Here is an 18702-nt window from a genome sequence, read left to right as displayed (position 1 = left end):
GCTAAAGATCATCAACAGCAAGGTTCTGGAACAGATCCAGAAAACCAACCATGTTTATTGCAACAATTTCTCTGTGCTGGGATGACTGAAAGACCCAGCAAAGGCAGCAAAGAAAAGCAGACAGAAGAAAAACTGTTCATCAGTAAAGTCCGTCAGTCACCATCAGGTCCAACAGGCCTGGGAGTGGTCAACAACAACAGACCCCTCAAGCAGGCAGGGTCTCAAATGACAATAGGCTGGGCAACGGGGACTGCCTTTACATATCCAAAAAGAATGTGAAAGTACATTATGCGCTTCAGTCTGCATGCTGCCCGGAAAGGGCTCCCACACCAGAGCAATCAACATCAGGAGGGTCTTCAACAAATCTGAAGGCCAGAAACAAACACTGTAACACTTTTTAATGTGAAAATTAAATTGTGTTAATTACATCTCTACACATAACCCAGATGTTATGGCAAGAGGCGCCTGGTACATCTGAAGGCTTTGCACTGTCTGCCAGTGCCAGTCTCCCTATCAGGGGTTACGTGCAGATACCACAGGATACGTGCAGATACGGCAGGATATTTGAGGTGTTCCAGGCTGATCTCACAGTCTGAGGTTCTGCCGTGTGACAGTACCCTATTCCAGGGGTCAGGGTACAATAACTCTTTGCTCCTTAAACTGTACTTCCTAAAACATTTTCAAGTATTCTACTGAATTCATTCAATAAATATTTATTAAGCATCTGCTATGCATAGTAGGGCTTATTTAAGACACGAGGGACACAGCAATCAATAAAATGATGCTCCTGTTGTCATGCAGCTTAACATTCTTGTGAAACTGAGAAACAAGCGAACAAATACAGGACAAGTAGCGGGAAGTACTAGGAAAAAAATAAAGTAGGGTAGGAGGGACAGAGAGCAACAGGGTAGGGGACAGTATTGCTATTTAATCTAACACGGACAGAGAGTCTCCTGGATAAAGTGCCATTTGATCAGACGTGAAGGAGTGAGCCACAAAGCAGAGAGGGCCTTACCTTCTGGGTACCTTCTTGGGCAGGTAACCAGAGCGCCAGGGAGCCCCTTCTCTCCTAACAAGGGTTCCCAGCTATGCAGTGTGAAGGAAGGGGCATAGGCTCTTCTAGCTCAGCCGAGTGAGAGGAGAGGCCTTTGAGAACGCATGCAGCTCGCACGCCTTCCATGCAGTTTCTGGATAGTTTCCATCACAGATGAGAGTTTTATGTTGAATTTTAAGTTGACCACAAATATTTAACTTCCCTGGACCACAAATGCAGTATCTTCTCTGTGGTTTAGCTGGCACCAAGTACATATTTACGAATCTCTATATGTCTGTCTGTTATTTAAATTTCTTATAGAAGTGCCAAGGTCTTTAGCTGTGATTTATCCCCTCCCATTCCATATAAGTGGGTCTGAACCCTAATCAGGCCTAATTCTTGGAGAAAGGAGATATCTTTACAATTGAAGCTTAGGGTCTTCCTAGTTAAATTTCCTATTACTGCTTTCTTCAAAAAATATTACTGGGGGGTCTATTCCAGGTTCTTGTATTTGAATTACAATGTAAAATATTGTAAATTACTGTTTTTTCCACAAGAGAATAAAAAATAAAACTTAGAAAATCTACATACTTTAGCTACATTAAAAGGAAAAACAAACAAAAAAAGCTATGCGTAAAGAGCCCCAAACTTCTAAATGTGTACTCTTATTTACTTACCAATTCCTGAGAATTATAAGCAGCACTAGAGTTACAAAGAATATAGGAAACAGTCCCTGCTCCCCAGCTGGGTCTGCAACAAGCTGGCTTGGGAAAGGGCTCTGGCTCCACAAGAGCACAAAATTCTGGGTCATTCCGAATCCCAGGGTCAGTTTCTCTTGTCCAACTGGCAAGAAAAGCCATGAGGCATTTTTATTAAATAAAGGCATACAAGCAGATCGTCCGAAACTCGTGAGTTTCAAAACAATCTCTCCTACCTCATTCTGGGTATCTGTCATTGTCTTCATCTTCTGCAGTGCAGTTTCCTGGGCCTTTGGGCTATGGCTCTACTCATATTCAGGCTTCAGGGGGTGGGGAGATACCAAGCTGCAGAGCTGAGATCCAACACAGAAAGACCAACGCTCACCTTCATAAAATGAATAGACTTTCAAAGTATTCAATGTGGAAGCCTAGAAACTCATTTAAAGGGGGAATTCCCTGGCGGTCCAGTGGTTTGGACTCCTTGCTTCCACAGCAGCGGGTATGGGTTTGATCCCTGGTCAGGGAACTAAGATCCCGCATGCCACACGGTGCGGGAAAAAAAAAAAAAAAAAAAAAAAGGAAAAGAAACTCATTTTAAAAAAACTATTTTTTTAAAAATTGGAGTGTAATTGCTTTACAATGTTGTGTTAGTTTCTACCACACAGTGAAGTGAATCAGCCGTATGTACAGACACATCCCCTCCCTCTTATACCTCCTCCCACTCCCCATCCTACCCAACCAGGCCGTGTCACAGAGCACCAAGCTGAGCTCCCTGTGCTATATAGCAGCTTCCCAACAGCTATCTATTTTACACATGGTAGTGTATTTATGTCAAACCTAATCTCCCAATTCATCCCACCCTCCCCTTCCTGCCCTGTGTCCACACGTCTGTTCTCTACATTTGCCTCTCTATTCCTGCCCTGCAAATAGGTTCATCTGTACCATTCTTCTAAATTTCCACATATATGCGTTAATATATGATATCTGTTTTTCTCTTTCTGACTTACTTCACTCTGCATGACAGACTCTAGGTCCATCCACCTCTCTATAAATGACCCAATTTCATTTATTTTTATGGCTGAGTAATATTCCATTATATATATGTACCACATCTTCTTTATCCATTCATCTGTCAATGGACATTTAGGTTGTTTCCATGTCCCAGCTATTGTAAATAGTGCTACAATGAACATTGGAGTACATGTCTCTTTTTGAATTATGGTTTTCTCAGGGTATATGCCCAGTAGTGGGAATGCTGGGTCATATAGTAGTTCTGTTTTTCGTTTTTTTTTTTTTTTTTTTTTTTTTTTTTTTTTGCAGTACGCAGGCCCCTCACTGTTGTGGCCTCTCCCGTTGCGGAGCACAGGCTCTGGACGTGCAGGCTCAGTGGCTATGGCTCACGGGCCCAGCTGCTCCGTGGCATGTGGGATCTTCCCGGACCAGGGCACGAACCCATGTCCCCTGCATCGGCATGCGGACTCTCAACCACTGCGCCACCAGGGAAGCCCTGTTTTTAGTTTTTTAAGGAACCTCCATACTAGCACTGACTTGTAATTAGAATGGCTTTAAGTACATGCGTCTAGTTATTTTGTCTACCCTTCCAGTTTTCCACTGAAATGACTGAAAAAAAAAAAAAAAGAAAGAAAGTATATATCAGTACTAGGCAACCACATACCAGAAACTATGAGGAATTTTCTACAAGACAAACTACAGATGGGACTGGAATGAGAAAAGAACAACTGATGTTCAACCCTTTGCTTGCTTGATAGGTTCATAGATGAGACTTCAGCAGCCATACCCCACTGATGCCCTTTCCTTGGAGCAACTAGGCCAAGAGCCAAGGTGGGTCCTGACACACTTAGAAGGGCACAACTGAATCCCACCAGGGTATCAGAAGAAACTTAGCAGCTGCTGGCTTACAATTGGTGTGGGTGGCCGCATGAGGCAGGAGGAAGACAAAGCTGAGTCTGGCTTCTTAAAGAGGCAAGAACCCCAGAATGAGAACACTAAGTTGGTCTATTACAGCAAAGGGAGGGTTTAGCTCCTTGCCATGACTATCTCTAGCTCTAGTTTCCTTTCTACACTCCTCTAGGAGTATTTAACTCCCACAGTGTAAATTAAATGTTCCTCTTTTCCTTTTATCTGCACCTGAAAATCTTAACAGACATCCGAGATCTCAATATGAACAAGTATAGACTGCCTAAAAAAAAGGATGGAAAAAAAAATCACCTAACATGAGAAAAGGTATTAAATTGAAAAGAAGGATACGAATCTAAGGAATAAGTATCCCTCTAGAACAGTCATTGTGAAAACTTTGGAAACTTTCAATTTCATACGCAACAGTAATGGCACAAGGACAGATAAATAAGATCATTGGAACAGAACAGAAAGTCTACAAATACACCCAAACATATATAATCGCTTGACTTATGACAAGCCACCACTGCAGGTCAGTGGGGAAAACTGATCTTTCAATAAATGGTGCTCAATCTATGGGATATCTGTATGGAAAAAAATTAACCTTGTCTCTACCTCATGCCAAAAACAAAAATTAATTCCAGATGGACTACACACCTAAATGTGAAAGGTAAAATAATACAATTTCTAAAAGAAAAAAACAGAAGAATATCTTCATGATCTTGTAGGCAAAATAGTTCTTAAATAGGGCACAAAAAGCACTAATCATTAAAGAAAAAAACTGATAAATCTGACTTCATTAAAATTAAGAACATGTGTTTATCAAAAGACACCATTAAAAGTGAAAACATGGGGGCTTCCCTGGTGGCGCAGTGGTTAGGAATCCGCCTGCCAATACAGGGGACACGGGTTTGGGCCCTGGTCCGGGAGGATCCCACATGCCGTGGAGCAACTAAGCCCGTGCGCCACAACTACTGAGGCCACGTGCCACAACTACTGAAGCCTGTGCCCCCAGAGCCTGTGCTCCGCAACAGGAGAAGGCACCGCAGTGAGAAGCCCGTGCACCGCAACAAAGAGTAGCCCCCGCTCACCACAACTAGAGAAAGCCTGTATGCAGCAATGAAGACCCAATGCAGCCTAAATAAATAAATAGATAAATAAAATTAAAAAAAGAAAAAGTGAAAACATGAGCCAAGGCAGAGATGGTATTTTTAACACATAAATGTATATCCAACACAGTACTTATATATAAAGAATATTTTAAAAATTATTCTATAAATTAATAAGAAAAAGACAAGCCATCAAAAGGAAAATGGGCACAAGTCAGGAACAGGCACTCCATAGAAGAGGATAACCAAGTGACCAAAAGCAGAAGAAAAGGTACTCAACATCATTATTCTCCAGGGAAATGAAAATCAAAATCACAATGAGATCCTTCTGCACACCCACCAGAATGGCTAAAATGAAAACCAAAACCAAAATCAAAACCAAGAGTTGGCAAAGGAAAGATGTGGAACAACTGAAGTTCTCATATACTGCAGATGGTCATGTATATTGGTACAACCACCTTGGAAATCTGCTTGGCATTGTCTACTGAAGTTAAACATACATCTACCTTATGACCTAACAATCCCATTCCTAGGTATATATCAAAGAGAAATAGAGCATATGTCCACCAAAAGACATACATAAAAATGTCCATGGCTGCTTTATTCATAGTAGCCAAGACTGGTAAAAGAAACAAACTTTCATCAATAGTAGAAGTAGTAAACTGTGGTGTACTTATACAACAAAATACTACACAGCAATAATGAGGAATGAACTACTCTTACATGTAATAACATGAATAAATCTCTCGTAGATTGTGTTGAACAAAAGAAACAAAGCAGGGGGGGACTTCCCTGGTGGTCCACTGGCTAGGACTCCAAGCTCCCAAAGCTGGGGGCCCAGGTTTGATCCCTGTCAGGGAACTAGATCCTGCATGCCTCAACTAAAGATTCTGCACGCTGCAACTAAGGGTCCCGCATACCACAACAAAGACCTGGTGCACCCAAATAAATAAATAAATATTTTAAAAACAAACAAACAAACAAACAAAGGGTATGTACTATATGATTCCATTTATGTACAGTTCAAAAACAGGCAAAATTAATGGATAGTGAATGAGATCAGAATAACTGTTACCTGTGTAACGGAGAGTATTAATGAGAGGGGGCAGAAAGGAGCCTGCTGGGATCTGAGAAATATTCTGTATCTTGATCTGGGTGGCAGTTAGCATGTCTTTTTTTTTCTCTTTGCAGGTTATTTCTTTAATTCAGATCATGCAATTTTGGAAATAGGTATAAGTCATATTCAACAATATCTTTTATTAATAATACAGATGACATTTTTTTAAACATCTTTATTGGAGTATAATTGCTTTACAATGTTGTGTTAGTTTCTGCTGTATAACAAAGTGAATCAGCTATACGTATACATATAACCATATGTAAAAATATACTGAGCTCAAACTTAAAAGTAGTGCATATTACTTAATAAAGGTTAAACCTCAATAAAAAAGTAAAAAACAAAAACACACACAAAAAAACACACAGAGTATACTGCATTTCAATCTAGATTTTGGCAGTCATGTTAGAAAATGACCAGGAAAAAATACAGGTAAGGCTATAAGCAGCAGTTAAATATAGTAATAGAAAACCAAATTAGTGAAACCAATGACTTCGTTGAGCCTCTTCTACAATACAAAAGAAAATATGGAGATGAAGATAATGGTGGGGGGAGTAAAAACGTGAAGACAGAACCCTAATCTTTAAAAGCTATTCCAGAAAGATCAAGACTGACAGGAGAAGGGCAATTATTTTAAAAAATGAGAAAGGACATGGGGGGGGAAGGAAAAGTAGACTTTCCTGAGTGAATAAAAAGCCTGAATATTCAAAGGACAAGCTAAGAAACTTAATAACAGCAGACCAACGCCTTCATTAGAGTTGGCAAAAAAAGTGGGTTTTGGGGGCTTTGTTTTATTTTTTTTTTAAATGAATCTGAAACTTCATTTGTATTCAGTGGGAAAGAGTGCTGTGATCAATTAGTAATGCCTGTCTTTGGCACAGAATGAAAGTATATTTATCAGACATTTGCCATCCTTGACCCAGATATACCCTGGTTCAGTCTTTAATTTCCAAGGACAATGAGAAAAAAAATCCTGTAAGCATTAAAACAAACAAACAAACAACAAAAACCCCACACAAATCTGACTGGCCTCAGACTTCTGTGCCCCCAAACTGCCCCATTCATGTAGAAGGGCAAAAGACAGACATTTTCAGATAAACTAAGACTTAGAAACATAATAAACATTTTTCTTTCAGAAAAAATACTACTTAAATATGTATCCCAGTATAACAAGATATTAGAAAAAAAATTGAGACCACCATTTAAAAAAAAATCAAGAACATCTTCAACAAATAAAAGGCATTAAAAAAAAAAAAGAGAGGTGCACACCAGTCAGAATGGCCATCATCAAAAAATCTACAAATAATAAGTGCTGGAGATGGTGTAGAGAAAACGGAACCCTCTTGCACTGTTGGTGGGAATGTAAATTGATACAGCCACTATGGAGCACAGTATGGAGGTTTCTTAAAAAACTAAAAATAGAACTACCATATGATCCAGCAATCCCACTACTGGGCACATATCCTGAGAAAACCATAATTCCGAAAGAGTCATGTACCCCAATGTTCATTGCAGCTCTATTTACAATAGCCAGGACATGGAAGCAACCTAAGGGTCCATTGACAGATGAATGGATAAAGAAGATGTGGCACATATATACAATGGAGTATTACTCAGCCATAAAAAGAAACAAAACTGAGTTATTTGTAGTGAGGTGGATGGACCTAGAGTCTGTCATACAGAGTGAAGTAAGTCAGAGAGAGAAAAATAAATACCATATGCTAACATACATATATGGAATCTAAAAAAAAAAAAAAGGTTCTGAAGAACCTAGGGGCAGGACAGGAATAAAAACACAGACGTAGAGAATGGACTTGAAGACACAACGGGTGGTGGGGGAGGGTAAGCTGAGATGAAGTGAGAGAGTGGCATGGACACTATCAAACATAAAATAGATATCTAGTGGGAAGCAGCCACATAGCACAGGAAGATCAGCTCGGTGCTTTGTGACCACCTAGAGGGGTGGGATAGGGAGGGTGGGAGGGAGATGCAAGAGGGAAGGGATATGGGGATATATGTATACATATAGCTGATTCACTTTGTTATACAGCAGCAGCTAACACAACAATGTAAAGCAATTATACCTCAATAAAGATGTTAAAAAAATAAATAAAAATTAAAAAAGGAAGGTGGGAGAACTGTTATGCATTAAAAGACCCTTAAGAGACATATCAACCAAACACAAAGTATGAAGCTTGCCTAGATTTTAATTCTGACAAACCCATTGTGAAATGACATTTTGGAGATAATCTGAAGAATCTGAAAATAGACTATATGATATTAACAAATTATTAATTTTGTTATGTATAATAATGTTATGTTATGCTAGAAAGACTTACAAGTTAGACATATCTACTGAGTATTTTCAGTTATAATGAATGGAAGTTGATTTAAAACCTCCAAGAACAAAAATCTGGCAGGGGGACAAAGAGAACGATTGAAAAAATATTGGAAAAATGTTGACAACTGCTTAATTTACATGGTGATTCATTAAACTATTCTCTTTACTTTTCTTGTAGTCTGAAAATTTCAAGAGTAAAAGGTAAAAACAAAAAAACCAAACACAACAAAAACTAACCAAACAAAACCCAGGAACATAGTAGATAAATTGTATTAAAAAACAAATGGCATAAAGCAAAAAGAGTAAAAGATACTTAATTCTATAAAAGTGATGTTAATAGGATTCTGAAACAGTGCAAATGTCAAAAAGTACTCTTCAGAGAAACGATACACAATGTACACACACTGTAAAAACATTTAATGATAATAGGGTTGAGAGTATATAGTGGTTAATCTGGACCTACAGCATGTGTTTGAATTACTGGATGTATGACCTTAGTTAAAAACCTGAACCTTTTTGCATCTCATTTTTCTTCATCTATAAAACAGGGATAATGACAGTACTTACACAGGTAGAGTTGTTGGGAAGATTAAATCCTGGCACATTGTAAACCTTCAATAAATAGCTACTATTATCTAAAATCTCACTGATACCTATACTAACTAGGAAATGGAGAAGTGGTAAGAAAAGGAGGAAGCAGGAAGTCCTACCTGGGGGTGCATGGCAGAAACTGCTACTTGTTTCCCATTATCTGCTCTCCTTCTCTTCCTCTGTAATAAAACTCTTGATTTTTAGCTGTGCATGTGGTCTACCTAGAATAAAAATATTTCCCAGTCTACACTGCAGCTAGGTTTGGCCACGTGACTCAGTTCTGGCCAACAGAATGTAGGCAGTAATGTGCATGAACTCCCAGGAAAGGCCCTTAAAGAAAAAGACATTTTTTTCTTTTTAACTGCATTCCTTCTTTAACTGTTTCTACTTCGCACAGGTTTGCACACAGATGAGGTGGCTGGCATTCCAATAGCCATCTTAGACTATGAAGGGTCCTTGGAAATGAAAACCGTGTATAGCAGAGCAACAAAATAGAAAGAAACTTGGTCCATGACACCATGGAGTCCCAAACCAGAAAACCTCTGGTTTTGAGAGGGAAATCTATTTCTATCTTATTTAAGTTACTGTTATTTTGGGATTTTCTGCATCTTACAGCTGAACATAATCCTAACTAAAATGAGAGACAGTTCTATCCTATTTAATTGTTCTACTTGATAAGTAGAGAAAAAGAACTTAAAGTATTTTATTTTAAAAATCAGAGATAAACAAGTGGAATTAAAATGCCATGAGCATAGAGGTGTTGGTTGCACAACACTACGAATGTTCTAAATGCCACTGAATTCTTCACTTTAAATGGTTAATTTTTATGTTATATAAATTCATATAATTTTACCTCAATAAATTAAATTTTAAAAAATACCCCAAAGTAGAAATTAGTAACAAAAGTTTAAGAAATCCAACTATAAAAACAAAACTCCCAATTAACTTTAGTATCAAAGAGAAAAAATCAAAATGACAATTAAAGACTATTTAGAAAATGGTCATTAGAACAGTACACATCTCAATGAATTAGAATGTGGCCAAAGTATTAGTAATTGCATATTCAAAGCCATAAAGCTTTTAAGTAAACTAATAAAGAAACAAATGAACACAGAAGATCCAACAGAAGTAGGAGAACAAAACAAGTCTAAGAAAAATAAGAGGAAGAAAATAAAGATACAAATAAAAATTAATGAATTAGAAGACAATAAATATAAGAGCTAGTTTTTGAAAACTAAGAAACATACTGCTAACAAATTTAAGAAAAAAATCAAAGAACACAGAAATTAAATTAGAAATGGAAAGCGGATTTATAACAAATCCTTAATTTTTAATTAGTGAAGAGATATCAAAAATGTGAAGGGAGTTCCCTGGTCGTACAGTGGTTAAGAATCCACCTTCCAATGCAGGGAACATGGGTTCGATCCCTGGTTGGGGAACTAAGATCCCACATGCTGGGGGCAACTAAGCCCACACACCCCACACACTGCAACAAAGAGGTCACACACTGCAATGAACGATCCTGCGTGCTGCAACTAAGAGCCAACACAGCCCCCAAAATAAATAAATAAATAAAATATTTTTTTTAAATGTGAAGATTTTAGAGAAACGGATCATTTTCTGGATAATGTCAGTCAACAAAATTGACAAAAGAAGTGATAAAAATGTTCCATATCCTCATTGTGGTGACATTTACACTACTGTATACTTTTGTCAAAACTCATCCAACTGAACACTTAAAATTGTTGAACTATTTATTATATGTATTTATGTTATATCTCAATAATCCTGCCTAAAAATGTGACGCAAGAACTAAGAAATCTTAAAAAACACATAACAAAGGAAGAAACAGAAACAGGAGGTGTCAAAGGTTTTCTTTCCAAAACTACTAGAGGCTGAGATGCCTTTATAGGTAAGTTCCTTCAGTTCATTTACCTATTCAGCCAATAATATTTATTAATGGTATGGGGGGGGATCCATTCTCCAGGCACTGTTCTAAACACTGGGGAGTAATACAGTAAATAAGATCACATTTTTTACGTTCTAGTGGGGGAAAATAAATAGGCAAAGCAAAAACAAAACAAAAACCAGTTGTCAGGTAGGTGATGTTAAGTGTTAAGAAGAAAAATAAAGTCCAGTGAGGGGACAGAGAGTGCCTGGGGTAGACTGTTCATTTCTACAGATTACTGGTAAAGAACTTTCTGATAAGGCTGCCTCATGGACAGGAATCTGAAGGACATTAGGAAGTAAACTATGCAGGGGGGTAACAGCAGAACAGAAGTGCAAAGGCCCAGAGGCACGAGTTGTTTGGCGTGATTAAAGAATGAGCAGGCCAGCTTGACCAATGAAGAATAAGTGAATAGGACAGTGGTAGGAGATGAGGTCAGAAAGGATGTAAGCCTTGGTAAGGGCTTGATATCTTTTATGAGTGAGATAGGAATCCTCCGGAGGGGCTTGGCAGTGGTGTTAACTAATCCAACTTACCTCTTAAAAGATCACACTGGCTGCTGTGTTGAGACTACACTGAAGGGGGGCAAAGATCACAACATGCCTACAGTAATAGTTTAAGCAAGAGAAGGTAACATTTTGGACAAGGGTGGTACTACTAGAAATGGTTAAATGGCTGGATTCTGTACATATTACAATGGTAGAATGAAAGGACAACTGCTGAGAGGCTGAAGGTAGAGTATGAGAGAGAGAGTCAAGAATGACTCTTTAAGTAATACACACTATACACTTGCCAGGTCACAGAAAAAGAAAAGCTGCTTCCCATTTCTTTGTACGAAGTCAGTACACCCGAATACTCCAACACCCAAAGAAAAAACAGCAAAGACAGAAAAGAGAGGCCAGGCCTACTATGGAAATTGATGTAAATATCCTAGGTAAAATCACAGCAAATCAAATGTAGCAGACCATTAAAATATAACCCAAATAGTGTTCATCCCAGTAAGAAAATGACAAGTCAAGTTTAGAAAACATTAATTTAACACATCACATATAAAGAAGATGTGAAAAAAACTATAAGAAACACAAATACATGGAGGCTAAACAGTGCACTACTAAATAGCCAACAGATCACTGAAGAAATCAAAGAAGAAATTAAAAAATACATAGAAACAAATGACAATAAAAACACAACGACCCAAAACCTATGGGACGCAGCAAAAGCAGTTCTAAGAGGGAAGTTTATAGCAATTCAATCTCACCTCAAGAAACAAGAAAAATCTCAAATAAACAATCAAACCCTACACTTAAAACAACTAGAGAGAGAAGAACATGGAAAACCCAAAGTCAGTAGAAGGAAAGAAATCATAAAGATCAGAGCAAAAATAAATGAAATAGAAATGAAGAAAACAATAGCAAAGATCAATAAAACTAAAAGCTGGTTCTTTGAGAAGATAAACAAAACTGATAAACCCTTAGCCAGACTCATCAAGAACAAAAGGGAGAGGATGCACAGAAATAAAATTAGAAGTGAAAAAGGAGAAATCACAACTGACACTGCAGAAATACAAAGGATTATAAGAGACTACTACAAACAACTATATGCCAATAAAATGGACAACCACGAAGAAATGGACAAATTCTTGGAAAGGTACAATTTTCCAAGACTGAACCAGGAAGAATTAGAAAATATAAACAGACCTATCACAAGTAATGAAATTGAAACCATAATTAAAAATCTTCCACAAACAGAAGTCCAGGACCAGATGGCTTCACAGGCTAATTCTGTGAAATATTTAGAGAACAGCTAACACCGATCCTTCTCAAACTATTCCAAAAAATTGCAGAGGGAGGAACACTCCCAAATTCATTCTATGAAGCCACCATCATCCTGATACCAAACCCAGAAAAAGATAACACAAAAAAAGAAAATTACAGACCAATATCACTGATGAACATAGATGCAAAAATAATGAACAAAATACTAGCAAACAGGGCTTCCCTGGTGGCGCGGTGGTTGAGAGTCCGCCTGCCAGTGCAGGGGACACGGGTTCGTGCCCCGGTCCGGGAAGATCCCACATGCCGCGGAGCGGCTGGGCCCGTGAGCCATGGATGCTGAGCCTGCGCATCCGGAGCCTGTGCTCCGCAACGGGAGAGGCCACAACAGTGAGAGGCCCGCGTACCGGCAAAAAAGTAAATAAATAAAGGATTGATTAAGCAAACAGAGTACATAGAATTGAAGACAGGAGGAAATATTTAAAAAAAAAAAAAAAAAAAATACTAGCAAACAGAATCCAACAGCACATTAAAAGGATCATACACAGGGACTTCCCTGGTGACGTAGTGGTTAACAATCCGCCTGCCAATGCAGGGGACACATGTTCGAGCCCTGGTCTGGGAAGACCCCACATGCCGCGGAGCAACTAAGCCTGTGTGCCATAGCTACTGAGCCTGCGCTCTAGAGCCCGCAAGCCACAACTACTGAGCCCACATGCCACAACTACTGAAGCCCGCACACCCAGAACCTGTGCTCTGCAACAAGAGAAATGACTGCAATGAGAAGCCCGCACACCACAACAAAGAGTAGCCCCTGCTCTCCACAACTAGAGAAAGCCTGCACACAGCAACAAAGACCCAACGAAGACAAAAATAAATAAATTTAAAATAAATAAATAAATTTATTTTAAAACAAAAAGGATCATATACCATTATCAAGTTTGATTTATCCCAGGGATTCAAGGATTCTTCAATACATGCAAATCAATCAATGTGATACACCACATTAACAAATTAAGGAATAAAAACCATATGATCATCTCAATAGATGCAGAAAAAGCTTCTGACAAAATTCACCACCAATTTATGATAAAAGCTCTCCAGAAAATGGGCAGAGAGGGAACCTACCTCAACATAATAAAGGCCATATATGACAAACCCATAGCAAGCATCACACTCAATGGTGAAAAACTGAAAACATTTCCACCAAGATCAGGAACAAGACAAGGATGTCCACTCTTGCCACTCTTATTTAACATAGTTTTGGAAGTCCTAGCCACAGCAATCAGAGAAGAAAAAGTAATAAAAGGAATATAAATTGGAAAAGAAGTAAAACTGTCACTATTTGCCAATGACATGATACTATATACAGAAAATCCTAAAGATGCCACCAGAAAACTACAAGAACTAATCAATGAATTTGGTAAGGTTGCAGGATATAAAATTAATGCACAGAAATCTCTGGCATTCCTATACATCAACAACGAAAAATCAGAAAGAGAAATTAAGGAAACAATCCCATTTACCACTGCAACAAAAAGAATAAAATACCTAGGGATAAACATGCCTAAGGAGGTGAAAAACTTGTACTCAGAAAACTATAAAACACTGATGAAAGTAATCAAAGATGATATAAACAGATGGAGAAATATACCATGTTCTTGGATTGGAAGAATCAACATTGTGAAAATGACTATACTACCTGAAGCAATCTACAGATTCAATGCAATCCCTATCAAACTACCAATGGCATTCTTCACAGAATTAGAACAAAAAAATCTTACAATTCGTATGGAAACACAAAAGACCCCGAATAGCCAAAGCAAACTTGAGAAAGAAAAATGGAGTTGGAGGAATCAGGCTCCCTGACTTCAAACTATACCACAAAGCTACAGTAATCAGACAGTATGGTACTGGCACAAAAACAGAAATATAGATCAGTGGTACAGCACAGAAAGCCCAGAGATAAACCCACACACATATGGTCACCTAATTTACAACAAAGGAGGCAAGAACATATAATGGAGAAAAGACAGCCTCTTCAATAAGTGATGCTGGGAAAACTGGACAGCTACATGTAAAAGAATGAAATTAGGTTGGTTCCATGTCCTGGCTATTGTAAATAGTGCTGCAGTGAATATTGTGGTGCATGTCTCTTTCTGAATTATGGTTTTCTCAGGGTATATGCCCAGTAGTGGGATTGCTGGGTCATATGGTAGTTCTACTTTTAGTTTTTTAAGGAAACTCCATACTGTTTTCCATAGTGGTTGTATCAATTTACATTCCCACCAACAGTGTAGGAAGGTTCCCTTTTCACCATACCCTTTCTAGCACTTATTGTTTCTAGCTTTTTTGATAATGACCATTCTGACCAGCGTGAGGTGATACCCCATTGTAGTTTTTTTTTTTTTTTGTGGTACGCGGGCCTCTCACTGCTGTGGCCTCTCCCGTTGCGGAGCACAGGGTCTGGATGCGAAGGCTCAGCGGCCATGGCTCCTGGGCCCAGCCGCTCCGCGGCATGTGGGATCTTCCCCAACCGGGGTACGAACCCGTGTCCTCTGCATCGGCAGGCGGACTCTCAACCACTGCGCCACCAGGGAAGCCCTCATTGTAGTTTTGATTTGCATTTCTCTAATAATTAGTGATGTTGAGCATCTTTTCACATGCCTCTTGGCCATGTGAATGATGAAATGTCTATTTCATCATAGAAAAAATGTCTACTTAGATCTATTTAGGTCTCCTGCCCATTTTTTAACTGGACTGTTTTTTTTGATATTGAGCTCCATGAGCTGTGTGTATATTTTGGAGATTAACCCCTTTTTTTTTTTTTTTTTTTTTTTGCGGTACACGGGCCTCACACTTTTGTGGCCTCTCCTGTTGTGGGGCAAAGGCTCCGGACGCGCAGGCTCAGCAGCCAGGGCTCACGGGCCCAGCCGCACCGCGGCATGTGGGATCTTTCCGGACCAAGGCACGAATCTGTGTCCCCTGCATCGGCAGGTGGACTCTCAACCACTGCGCCACCAGGGAAGCCCCGAGATTAACCCTTTGTCTGTTGTTTCATTTGCAAATATTTTCTCCCATTCTGAGGGTTGTCTTTTTGTCTTGTTTATGGTTTCCTTTGCTGTGCAAAAGCTTTTAAGTTTAATTAAGTCCCACTTGTTTATTTTTGTTTTTATTTCTATTACTCTGGGAGGTGAGTCAAAAAAGATTTTGCTGTGCTTTATGTCAAAGAGTGTTTTTCCTATGTTTTCCTCTAAATGTTTTATAGTGTCTGGTCTTACATTTAAGTCTTTAATCCATTTGGAGTTTATTTTTGTGTATGGTGTTAGGTAGTGTTCTAATTTCACTCTTTTACCACAATGTTCATTGCAGCACTATTTACAGTGCCAGGACATGGAACCAACCTAAATGTCCATCAACAGATGAATGGATAAAGAAGATGTGGTACATATATACAGTGGAACATTACTCAGCCATAAAAGGAAACAAAACTGAGTTATCTGTAGTGAGGTGGATGGACTTAGAGTCTGTCATACAGAGTGAAGTAAGTAAGAGAGAGAAAAACAAATACCGTATGCTAACACATATATATGGAATCTAACAACAAAAAAAAGAAATGGTACTGATGAACTTAGTTGCAGGGCAGGAATAAAGAGACAGACGTAGAGAATGGACTCTCAAAGCTGGGGTGAAGTGAGAGTAGCATCAACATACATACACTAGTGAATGTAAAATGGTTGGCTGGTGGGAAGCAGCAGCATAGCACAGGGAGATTGGCTCGGTGCTTTGTGATGACCTAGAGGGGTGGGATAGGGAGGATGGGAGGGAGGCTCATGGAGGGGATGTGGGGACATGTGCATGCATATGGCTGATTTGCTTTGTTGTGCAACAGAAACTAACACAGTATTGTGAAGTAATTGTACTCCAATAAAGATCTATTAAAAATAAGTAAATAAATAAGGAAGATGGGTACATATATACAATGGAATACTACTCAGCCATAAAAAAGGATGAAATAATGCCATTTGCAGCAACATGGATGCAACTACAGATTATCATACTAAGTTAAGCAAGTCAGAAAGAGAAACACAAGTACCATTTGATATCACTTATATGTGGAATCTCAAATATGAGACAAATGAACCTATATGTAAAATAGAAACAGAATCAGGGACACAGAGAATAGACTGGTGGTTGCCAAGGGGGAGGGAGGTAGGAGAGGGTACGAGTGGTAGTTTGGGATTAGCAAATGCAAACTGGTGTATATAGAATAGATAAACAAAAAGGTTCTACTGTATAGCACACAGAACTATATATAAACCATAATGGAAAAGAATATGAAGAAGAATGTATACATATGTGTAACTCAGTCACTGTTCTATATAGCAGTAATTAACACAACACTGTAATTCAACTATACTATACTTCAATAAAAAATATAAAGAAAGAAAAAAACACATCACATAAATTAATGAAAGAAATAAGTGATCGGCTAAAAACAGAATCAATAAAAGAATTTGATGTGATAGCTGAATATAAATGTTAGCTTTTCCCAAGTACTACGCAGAAGGTGGAATGGAAAAAATTCCATTCATTATAGCAAGAAAATCAATGAAAAAACGTGGAGACATAAAAGAACTGATATCCAGAGAATACTTTGACCTAATAAGAAAACTTATAACAATGTAAAATTTTCTTCAAAGATATTTTTATTTTAAAAATTTTTATGTATTTATGTATTTATTATTTATTTATTTAGGCTGTGCTGGCTTTTTAAAAAATAAATTTATTTATTTTATTTTATTTTATTTTTGGCTGCATTGGGTCTTTGTTGCTGCACGCAGGCTTTCTCTAGTTGCAGTGAGCAGGGGCCACTCTTTGCTGCAGCGCATGGACTTCTCATTGCGGTGGTTTCTCTTGTTGCACAGCACGGGCTCTAGGTGCGCGGGCTTCAGTAGTTGTGGCACGTGGGCTCAGTAACTGTGGCTTGTGGGCTCTAGAGCGCAGGCTCAGTAGTCGTGGTGCACGGGCTTAGTTGCTCCATGGTATGTGGGATCTTCCCAGACCAGGGCTCAAACCCATGTCCCTTGCATTGGCAGGCAGATTCTTAACCACTGCGCCACTAGGGAAGTCCCTGCATTGGTTTTTAGTTGTGACATGTGGGATCTTTGTTGCAGCACATGGGATCTTTTTTTAGTTGTGACATGTGGCCTCTTAGTTGTGGCATGAGGACTTCTTTAGTTGCAGTATGCAGACTAATTGAGGCATGTGAACTCTTAGTTGTGGCATGCATGCAGGATCTAGTTCCCTGACCAGGGATTGAACCCAGGCCCCCTGCACTGGGAGCCCAGAGTCTTACCCACTGGACCACCAGCGAAGCCCCCAAAGATATTTTTAAAGTGAATGCAATTCCAATCAAAATACCATGAGGAGTGCTCATTTTTGGCAGCACATATAGTGAAAACTGGAACAATGGAGAGAAGATTATCATGACCCCTGCTCAAGGATGATGTGCAAATTTGTGATATGTTCCATATTTTTACTGTATATTTGAAAGTTGCTAAGAGAGTAAATCTCAAAAGTTCTCATCGCAAGAAAAAGAAATTTGTAACTGTGTGTGGTAATGGATATTATCTAGACTTATTGTTGTGATCATTTCACAATATATACATATATCTAATCATTATACTGTATACCTAAAACTAATATGTTGTATGTTAATTATATCTCAATAAAAAAATACCATAAGGATTTTTTTTGGGGGGTGGATTGGGATTTTAAATTATTCTGAAGTTTGCATAAAGCATAACTAGGTAGAAAAAGCTAAAGGTATATTGCAATAAAATATAAAAAGGAATGTGTGTAAACTCACATCACTAGTATTAAAACACATTACAAAGCTAGAGTAACTAAAATGACAAAGTTATGTTTCAAGAATAGACAAACATAAAACAAAAAAAAATCCTAGAAATACATGCTAGGATGCATCTATACCTATCTATACATATAGATTCTAGTATAGTGTATACATATATCTAGTGTATGATGAAGCTTAACTTTTAGTTAAGTAGAAACAGAATAAATTATTCAATAAATGATGCTATTTTATAAACTATTTTGAAAAAATTAAGTTAGATCTCTATCTCACATCATTCAGCAAAATAAATTCAGATAAA

General features: G+C 38.3%; 1 protein-coding gene and 1 non-coding gene across 3 annotated transcripts in view; one reads left to right on the top strand and one right to left on the bottom strand.

Moving 5' to 3' along the window:
- The window catches only part of SMG6 (SMG6 nonsense mediated mRNA decay factor), a 232781-nt gene that overhangs the window by 38955 nt on the left and 175124 nt on the right, over positions 1–18702 (bottom strand). The gene's annotated exons all lie outside the window — the stretch shown is intronic.
- Positions 17959–18067, top strand: LOC132479422 (U6 spliceosomal RNA). The gene has a single exon (XR_009530538.1). It is a non-coding gene; the product is annotated as a U6 spliceosomal RNA (small nuclear RNA).

This window comes from Mesoplodon densirostris, chromosome 18 (assembly GCF_025265405.1).
Source record: "Mesoplodon densirostris isolate mMesDen1 chromosome 18, mMesDen1 primary haplotype, whole genome shotgun sequence".
NCBI lineage: Eukaryota > Metazoa > Chordata > Mammalia > Artiodactyla > Ziphiidae > Mesoplodon > Mesoplodon densirostris.
Note: the sequence above shows the minus strand (reverse complement) of the source record. Positions and strands in the feature narration are given on the sequence as shown.